The sequence below is a fragment of the Lemur catta genome, chromosome 16 (genome assembly GCF_020740605.2).
Source record: "Lemur catta isolate mLemCat1 chromosome 16, mLemCat1.pri, whole genome shotgun sequence".
NCBI classification, from domain to species: domain Eukaryota; kingdom Metazoa; phylum Chordata; class Mammalia; order Primates; family Lemuridae; genus Lemur; species Lemur catta.
The window spans coordinates 15,840,685-15,850,683 of NC_059143.1; the positions used below are offsets into that span (position 1 = coordinate 15,840,685).

At 36.1% G+C, this 9,999-nt stretch overlaps 1 non-coding gene across 1 annotated transcript; it reads right to left on the reverse strand.

Annotated features, from left to right (window-relative positions):
- Positions 1-7,468: 7,468 nt before the first annotated feature.
- Positions 7,469-7,572, reverse strand: LOC123621995. The gene has a single exon (XR_006729371.1). It is a non-coding gene; the product is annotated as a small nucleolar RNA U13 (small nucleolar RNA).
- Between the last annotated feature and the right edge of the window lie 2,427 nt (positions 7,573-9,999).

The window sequence follows — 9,999 nt, forward strand, 5'->3', positions numbered from 1 at the left end:
AAAACTCCAACTCCACTCCCCCTACTTCAAGAAAATGTGAGCAGAACACTCAGCCTGCTGCACAGTGGGTGTTCAACAAATGCTGATGCTCTTTCCTAGGCTCCTTACACATAGGCTTCCACATAATCTTTTCTTTGACATGTCCTCTTTTATTCATTGTTTTCAACTTTATGAAACAAACATTGATGCTCCAGGTGTGAATCATAAAGGATTGCTGCCAGATGGGCATCATGTTTTTCTGCATGTGATACACTAGGTGGTGCTAATTGCCTGATCTGAGCAGGGATGCTTCCCAGCAAGGTACAAGGCTAACTAAACCTGACTTTGAATAGATGTTTGTATATGTGTATATCAAAGGAGCAAGTCTCAATTATTAATAACTGTACTTCTTGAAAAATAAAAATAAAATACTGCTTTAAGTTAAGAATGATTGTGGGCCTTTTGCTTCCCAAATTATTTATAATTAGCTATTTGCCAAGGACAGAATCCAGCTCTAATTCGGCAAAAATTGTCATATAATTTTTTTTCTTCAAGAAAAGTATAGCCTGGTGAAACCTTCTAAACTAGAAAGTCGCCAGTCCTGGAGGAGCGACAGTATGGAGAAATGCTTTGCAGAGCAAGACTGTATTTTCTTTCCAGACCCAGGCACGCTCAGGCAAGAACGAAAGAATACAGCCAGCTGCAGGGCGAAAAAATTCCTCTGCTGGTCTAGATCAACAAACAACTAAATCACTATACTAAAGGGCTCCTTTACTGACTTGTCTTACACAGTCAGAAACTTACCTTGGAGAAAAAAGAAAGTCTGGTGTGAGTCAATTGTTCACAGACTAAAAGCAAATCAACCAGCACGCAATCCAGTGCCAACATGAAACATAAAGAAAGACTTATATGAATCATACTTCCTCTGAATTGTATCACAGGAGAAAATAGTTCTAATTTGTAAACGTTAAAAGCATCTCTCACCCTTAATTAACTCCCTGATTTATAAAATGAAACACACACGCCAGCTTTTACTGTCTTTTATGGGTCCTGGTGCACCAGGCAGCATTCTTGCCATACCACACCAATGTGCCCCTACAAAGGTCAAAATAGTAACTGTTCCAATTCTTAATCACACCCCTGCTTAGTGGAATTTCCACACCAGGTCTTTAGTTCTCCATTATGTAACTCATGAAATTGTCTTTGTGAATGGCTACACCTGGAAGTTTCGTGCCTAAAGGATTTCTTTCTTTTGTAAACTGGATTACGTTTAAGTAAAGATATCCGCTTCACTTCATAGCTACAAAGGACTAATTGTTGTCAATGAAAGAAGTTAAAAAATAAACCGAAAGGAAATATACAGGTGGATATAAGTTATTGGTGATATATTAGTTCTTGTGTAAGTAGTAGTCATTATATTATTAAAAGCATACACAAACAATTAAAATAAATAAAAGAGGGTCATTCATGAAACAATGACAATAATGTTTTATGAACTAAGGACTATGACTAATCCAATTCTACTCACTTAAATAAATAAATAGAATGTAGCATAACTTATTCCACATCAGTGTAACCCTATGCCTCGACATCTGCCCTGCTAACTGTTCAACTCAGTCCTGGATGATAATGTGGGCAAAAATATTTCAGAATCAGGATGTCTGGTTCTTCTACCTTGGTGGAATCATGAGTGAGAAAGAGTAGTGCTGACAATCTTACAAGTCAGAACAGGAGGACAGGGCCTCCTTCCTGAGGAATAAAGATGTGCATGGGTCAGAAGAAACATCAGAAGTTATGTTCAGGGAGAATACCACGCCCAAAGTCAGGAGCTTCCAAAGCAGCACATTAAAGGAGGCTAGGCAAAGGTCAGTGATTTCAGTGTGGAATCAGGACAGTAAAGAACAGTCACAAGGCATTCTTCCTGCCAGAGACCTTCTACAGCTGAACTCTAGGAGCACAGTGGCAAAAACTTGGATAATCTATAGGGATACATGGCTCAGAAGACGAGAAAAACCATTCTCTAGTTTTGCTCAAAGTTCACAAGCAAATATTTTCTGTATCAATCCTTGATCTTAAAGGTCTTCTTAAAATGAAAGAGCATACCTTAGTTCTTTTAGTAAATACATCATGATAAAAACAATTTAGTACCTTTGATTCATTATTTGGAGTGTTCATCTATTTATTCAGCAAACATTTTCTTGGGACTGCATTTTGCATCAGTGTCACTGTAACAAAAAGGGGATGGAGACACAGAAGTTAAGCAACATTGGACTGAATTTCTTGTTACCCCTACAATGGGTTCTGAATATGACTTTCATATCTTTGATAAGAGCCTTTCCTAGCAATATTTTCCTAGTTCTCCTTGCATTTAAGTATTTAAGATCATATATATTTAAAAGTCTATATTGAATTGGCAGTCCTGGTTAACTTAGGATTTAGTTCTTTTACATTTCCTGTACTGTACTTGTCCCAAATGTGAAAGCCTATAAACTCCTATCTTTGTTAGCTGTCTTCTTGCCAGTAGGTACCTGATCCCCTTCCCAAGACTCTAGAATGCTGTAGATGCTCATAATGATGCCTTCGAATCCAAAACAAACACATTAGCAAGCCCCTGGAAGTGTGCAGTGAAAGCCAGTAGGGACTTTCCATCCTGTCAAGCAAATTCATCATAGACCTTAGCTCAGTCAGTTATCAGGTTAAGCATAATTCTTTGATGAGCTTGTTAAAGGGAAATAAATAAATTGGAGGCTATTCAAAGGTAGGGACTATGTTCTCAACTTCTTTGTAATTCTGCACAGTAACCTAGTATGATGCTTGGTTGACGGTTGTTCCTTGATTAACAATTAGCTTTTGTTAATTTACCCCTTTTATGTGTTTCTCAAACAAAAAATAGGGCAGTGTAATGGGAGCAACTCCAGCAATGGGAGTTATAGGAGCAACAGGATATTCTTGACACATTTTGCTGGAACATCAAATTCACTCAAAGATTTGAGACATGACTTTACTTTTATGTTTTAAAAAAATAGAATGCAAAATCTGAATGAGTTTTTATGATAAACTGTGAAACATCAAAGACAATTCACACTTACAGCTGAGCATTTGAAGACATACTCTCAGACCCCAGGGGATGCGTGGTCACACTTTGTCTTTAGCGGAAAAATCTGTGCAGCACACTGATGCCTGCTCTCTTTCTATCTCTCTCTCTCTCTCCCTCTCACACACATACACATACACACACACACACACACACACACACACGCACACACAAAATTTGCCTTCCCATTCACTCCCCTGCCCCAAAAGCATAGATTTAAACCCCGAAATTCTACTTTTAAGAATTTACCTTAATAAACAATTAAATAAATGCATAAATATATTTGAAAGCAGCTGTTCACCTAGTATTATCTTTATAATAATGAAAAATGTGGAACATTCTAAATGTCTCTCCTTAGGAGACTGGTAAAACAAATTATAGAAATGCCATACAATGAAGTTCTGTTTAAAATAATGGTGTGGATCTACATTTATTGATATTAAAAGATGTCCTCAATATACTAAGTGAGCACCTTAAAAAATAGAATGAACAATAGGATCTCAATTTGTTTTAAAACAATGTTTAAAAAATGTGTATGTGTAACCATTACATGTATATTCAGGAAAAAGTCTGGAAGGATATGTAACAAAATAATAACTATTTCTGGATGGTAGAATTACAGATAATTCTTTATTTTTTGTACTCTTCTATCCATTCCTAAATTTTTTACATGAACATACGGAAATTTTTAAAATAAAGCTTATTAAAGAAATTTGTATAATACAAAAAGTATAAAGAAAGTAAAATAATTATCTGCAAATCTTGCCATCTAAAAATAACCATTTTTTAGCCAGGTGTGGTGGCTCATGCCTGCAATCCTAGCACTCTGGGAGGTGGAGGCAGGAGGACTGCTTGAGCTCAGGAGTTCGAGACCAGCCTGAGCAAGAGCAAGACCCATCTCCACAAAAAATAAAAAAATTAGCAGGGCATCGTGGCTGTGTCTGTAGTCACAGCTACTTGGGAGGCTGAGGCAAGAGGATCGCTTGAGCCCAAGAGTTTGAGGTGGCAGTGAGCTATGATGACACCACTGTGTTCTACCCTGGGTGACAGAGCAAGACTCTATTTCAAAAATAAAAGCAAAAAAACATTTTTTAATTAGGTGAATATCATTCTGAAAATATGGCCATTATACGAGATATCTCCATATGCATTAATACATGTAGACAATACATGTAGACATGTGAATTAGCTAGATAAATGATAGCTATATAGACAGATCAGTTAAAATTTATTAAAATAGACTCATACTATGCATGCTACATTTTCATAAAAAGCACTAAATCTAAGTATTATTGATTTTTAAAGAAAAGAAAAAGAAATAGAAGTGCACTAAAAATTGCCAAAAGTCAGCTAAACATTTTTATCACAATAAAACATTTTTGGGGGAAAAATCTAAACTAAAAAGTTTAAATCATTAAATAATGATTAAACTACATGTTTAACATAGACAGTATCAACTGACTCTTTCCTAAGCAAGATAAGAAAATCAGCAAGTTTTCATTTCCTCCCACCTCCTCATTTTGGTTAGTTATTATTTTTATGCTGTTGGGCTTTGTAACATGTATATTTGCTTCTACAGCCATTAATTCCTACCGTTGTTAAATCTGAGATCAGTATCTAAAAGAACCCAATATAAAAAAGAAAAAAATAAATAAATAAAAGAACCCAATAATCACTGCCTGCTCTTTTGCCATGTCTTTTCCATTCCTGAGTTCTATATTTTTAATTTGTTTTTTGGTTTTCAGTATTTCATCAAATAGTCTTTTTTTCCGATAAGGCTTCATATACACCATATTCACTGAATTCTTGAATGTTCAGGAATAACTTTTTGTTACTCTTATATAAGAATGACAATTTGGCTGGGCATTACATTCTTGGGTTATATTTTCTCCTTTCCATTGTCTTTTAACATTGAATCTTACTATACAGAATATATATATTCCATAAGCATTATATATGTATGTAATATTTTCTATGTTATATTTTGACTATATTTTCTGTGTTATTTGCTGAGTTTTCTACTTTAGTAATACCAATTATCTGTCTGCTATATCAGCTTTGTCTCCTCTATATTATCTTTTGTCTAATTATTTTAATGTATTTTTATACTGATTTTCTTAAGCCTTTCCTCCACATCAATAATTCCGTTTTAAGCCATGTCTAATCTGTTAATTACTCTACCATATAAATTAGTTCTACAGTTGTGCTCGTCCTCTGTTTCTTTAGCTCTGTGATTTCCCTTTTCATTTCATTCTGCTATTTGAGAGCTTATCATACGTATGTCATGTTCTCACAAAATCCTTCTATATATAAACACTCATGGAGAATTTTTTTCTGTTCCTTTTGAATATATTTTTTGAGACTAGGCTCTGCCTCACTCTTTCCTCTATCTCTTACATATTTATTGATTTATTTGGTATCTTATTGTTGGGAGCGGTCTCTGATTACGGGTGAGCACATAGCCAATAGAATCATTGCTGGGAGCCTTGTCAGGGCCCTCTACCAATCACTTCCCGCCACGACTACCTGCAATGGTATATAAGCCCACTGTCCTTCCTGTTCGGGGTCTCTCGCCATGTAACTAGACTAGATGCCTCATTAAACTGCTGTTGGAAGAACTCCAGTTTGTTGCGTCGTCCTTGCAGGCGAGTGCGGCGCGACATCTTATGATTACATAGCCATCACATTTTCTCTTTTCATATTAATTATTAATAACATGAAAAGTCCTGTCTAGATTTTCTGTTTGTGCTAATGTGAGTGATTTTTTTTTACTCTCTTTGCCTCTTATCTAAAACTTATTTCATTACTTTTTTGTGCACTTGAATGTTTCTTTTTTAATTGATAAATACTATTTGCACATATTTATGGGATACATGTGATATTTGGTTACATGCATAGAATTGCATGATCAAGTCAGGGTATTTAGGGTACCCATCACCTCAAGTATTTATCATTCCTATGTGTTAGGAACATTCTAAATCATCTCATCTGGCTATTTTGAAATATACAATACCTTGTTAACTATAGTCACCTTAATCTACCTGGAAACATTAGAACTTATTTCTTCTATCTAACTGTATGTTTGTACCCATTAACAAATTTCTTTTTACCCCCTCCTCCCACCCATATACCTCTTCCAGTCTCTGGTATCTATCATTCTTCTCTCTATCATCCTGAGATCCACTTTTTTGGTTCCCACATATGAGTGAGGACATGTGATATTTGTCTTTCTGTGCTTGGCTGATTTTACTTAACATAACAAACTCCAGTTCCACACATGGTGCTGCAAGTGACATGAGTTCATTCCTTTTTATGGTTACATAGTATTTCACTGTATATGTAGATAGATAGATCGTTTTCTTTATGTATTCATCTGCTGATGAACACTTAGGTTGATTCCATATCTTTGTTATTGTGAATAATGCTGCGATAAACATGGGGGTACAGGTATCCTTTTGATATACCAATTTCCCTTCCTTTGGATAAATACTCAGTAGTGAGATTGCTGGATTGTAATTATTTCATTAGTGTTTAAGATGCCCATTTTATGTATTTTAGAATCTCTAAAAGTGTTGTGCATCTTACCATTTAATTGGCAGAATTTTTTCCAATATTTTTATTTTTCCCTTTTGAGATACAGTATGGAAATATCTGTTACAACCTCTACTTTCCTTAAACTTCCAACTTCAAAACTACTTCTCATGCTTAGTAGATGACCACTTATTCTACTTCATAAAGAAAATAAAATCCATCAGATATCCTCAACTTCCCATCACAAAAATTAAAACGTCAAAATTCTTCCCTTTACCTACAACAGAAAAGGTAACCCTCCTCCTGTTGAAGGCTACACCCTTCCACTGTGTTCTGGATCCCACTCCCTCCAGTCTTCTTCAGAACCTCAACCTTTTAGCTATCTGTTCTCACTCATGTATCTTCAAACTCTTCCATTCCTACTAACTCCTTCCCATCAGGTTTTAAATCAGTTCAGCCCATGCCATTGTTTAAAAATAAATAATTTGGCTGGCATGGGGGCTCATGCCTGTAATCCTAGCACTTTGGGAGGCCAAAGTGGGATGAGCACTTGAGGCCAGGAGTTCAAAACCAACCTGGGCAACATAGTGAGACCCTATCTCTACAAAAAATAAAAAATTAGCCAGTCATATACACCTCTAGTCCCAACTACTCTGGATGCTAAGGCAGCAGGATTGCTTGAGCCCAGGAATTTGAGGTTACAGTGAGCTATGATCATGCCATTGTACTCTAGCCTGAGTGACAGAGAAAGACCCTGCCTCTAACTAATTAATTAATTTTAAGTATATATATAAATAATTTAATAACCTCCCTCACCATCATAGTCCTTTTTCTCCTTCAAAGACAGACTTCTTTTTTTTTCCACATCAGATGGGTAACATGCCAACTTCCTAACAAGGTTTGAGGGAGGCACATCTCACACATGAGCATGAAAACCCAATCATCATGCTTAAGAACTACAAAAGCATCATAAAGCCAGACTTCTTAAAGGTCTCCATTTGCTCAATTCTGACTCACTCCTAAGCCACTTTGATGTGTTTCTGACCCTACCATTCCAGCAAAAAGTGCTCTCAGCAGGTCACCAATGACTTCCCTATCGTTAAATAAGATGAACTTCAGTCTCTTGTACTCTTGGCAGAATTCGTTGTGGCTAATCACTCCTTCCCCTGAACACTCTTCCCTTGGCTCCCATTATAACACACCCTTCTGGTTTTCCTTCTACCTCTCTGGTTACTTCTCGGTATCATTTGTGGAGTTTTCTTCCTCTGTCCCTCCCTTAAATTTTCTATTCTATAAGGATTATGCTAGAATCTTTTCTCATTCTACAGACTCTCAGTGTTTGAATCTATCTACACTTAAGGCTTCAATTACATCTATACACAACTTCTAATTTATAGCTCCATCACCAAATGTCTCCCCTGTATATCTAATTATTTACTGGACATCTCATTTTAGATTTTCTATAACCAACTCAAACTCATCAGGTCCAAAGAACTCATTCCAAACCTGTTCCTCCTCTTCACTTTTCTGCTTCACTAAAATAGCACCGCCCAGTTCTTCAACTCAGATACTTGGAAATCGTCATTAACTCTGTGTTTTGCTTCTCTCATAGCTAACCATCAAGCCTAGAGATTTTACCTCCTACCAAAGTTCTCTAAGCTACTCTCTATCACCACTGCTATGGCCTACTTTAAGTTACTATACTCTATTTCCAGTTTTACTACAACAGTCTCCAACTTTCTTTCCAAAGTGGTTTTACTAAAATTCAAATTGATCACATCACATCCCAATCCCCCTTAAAATCTGTCAATAACTTCCCAGTATCTATGGGATAACCTCCAAACACCTTAACCTGGCATAAACGACCTTTCATAATTACAGTCTCCCAATACTTCTCGAGCTTCATTCTGTGCTTCACATTATACCATCCAGTCAAGCTGAACTATTGACAGTTCACTAATATAATCAGTCTCTCTTTCACCTTTGCATATGTTACTCAACCTACCTCAGTCACTCTTGCTCCTCCCATTGGCCTGGCTTAGTCCTAAGCATCCTTCTGCTCTCAGTTAAGAAGTTCCTTCTCCCAGGAAACTTTCTGGAATTCCCAGTTTCAAGTTAGGTGTCCCACTCCTAAGTACTCTCACAGGACCCTGAACTTCCCTTAACACATTTTACTTTAACAAAATTGCCTTTTTACTTCTCTATTAACTAGACTGTAAGCATCATGAGGCAGGCATGATGTGTATCTTGTTCACAATTGCATCCTCAACCTCTAAATAAAATGCTCTTTGAAAGATTTAATCAAAACCATGGGAGAATTTAGCTTTACAGAGAAAAAGAAGCAAACAAACATGTAAACTAAAAGCACCTCTTTCCTACAGAATAAAGGGAAGGATAAAGGAATATGTGCCTTGCTTTTTGTAATTCTTGATAGAAAATATTAGGTTTTATCACAGCATAGCCAGTATTCGTATTTTTTTACATACAAAAATGACAATTTCATACAGTTCAACTTAATACATTTTGGTGGTTTGACATAATGTTCAAAAACTATCAAACCTGGAGAGACTAGTATCCCGATACCAAGGATCAAGGGCTAGAGCCAAACCACTTATCTTTAACTTCCTTCTGTGGCCTTTAATCAGCTAATTTTGAGAAATGAATGAAGTATATATCTCCATGCATAAGATATGACTGAGATGGTTGAAGCTGAAACACTTTGAGACAAGAAAGACATGCACTGTCCAGGTACAGCCCTAGCACTGTCTCTGTCTCCTATACCTGTCCTGTTCATATCTTTATGCTACCAGGATAGTACCCTAAAAGCACTTGAGTTTGGGACCCTCAACAGGAAATACACCTGTGTTTTCCTGCCCCTGAAAAACAATTGTGAACTGGGTTGGCCTAAATTCTAAGACAGGTGCTTCTGATTTCCCTGTGCATAGCCAGAGATCAGGCCTGATACCTTCCTCTAAAAGATGATCATTTATCTTTGATTAGTATTTGAGAAAGGAAGCATCTTCATAAGCAGAGACAGTGACTGGTTAATATACAAAGTGCTCATAAAAACCTCATATGCCAACTGGTGTTTAATAATTATTTTTAAAGATATTCGTGGTGACAGAAATGGAAAGATGTAGTTCCTTTATATGAATAAACATGTTCAGATTCTTTATTAAAGATTGCTTTAATAAAGTAGCTTCTCTTTTAAGGTTGCTATTCCCTTACTTTATACACTAATAAATTCAAGAAATGTAGAGAATTTAAGATAAGCTTTATCTCATTTTTAACTCTAACAAAACCCCTGAATTGTATGAAAACTAGAATTGTCATTTATTTCCTAGTAACCAAATAAATTTTAAAAAGCTAGGCATTGGTCCTAAATTTTTTATATC